Source organism: Arachis duranensis, chromosome 8, assembly GCF_000817695.3.
Source record: "Arachis duranensis cultivar V14167 chromosome 8, aradu.V14167.gnm2.J7QH, whole genome shotgun sequence".
NCBI classification, from domain to species: Eukaryota; Viridiplantae; Streptophyta; class Magnoliopsida; order Fabales; family Fabaceae; genus Arachis; species Arachis duranensis.
In genome coordinates, this window is record NC_029779.3 from 37741874 (window position 1) to 37742139 (window position 266).

Sequence of the window (266 nt, forward strand, 5' to 3'; positions counted from 1 at the left end):
CACAACAAAACACTCAAGTCAAGAGAATTTAAAAATCAGAGCAATGAAACCATCAAGAACAACTTGAAGATTAATGAAGACACATGCATGAATGTAGAAAGAATAGAAACATGCAATTGACACCAAACTTAACATGAAACTCTAGACTCAAAAAAAGAAATATTTTTTATTTTTTTTCGAAAATTAAGTGGAAAAGAAAATAAAGGTATCAAAATTCTTAATGAGAATTCCAGGAATCATGCAATGTTAGTCTAAAGCTTCAGTCT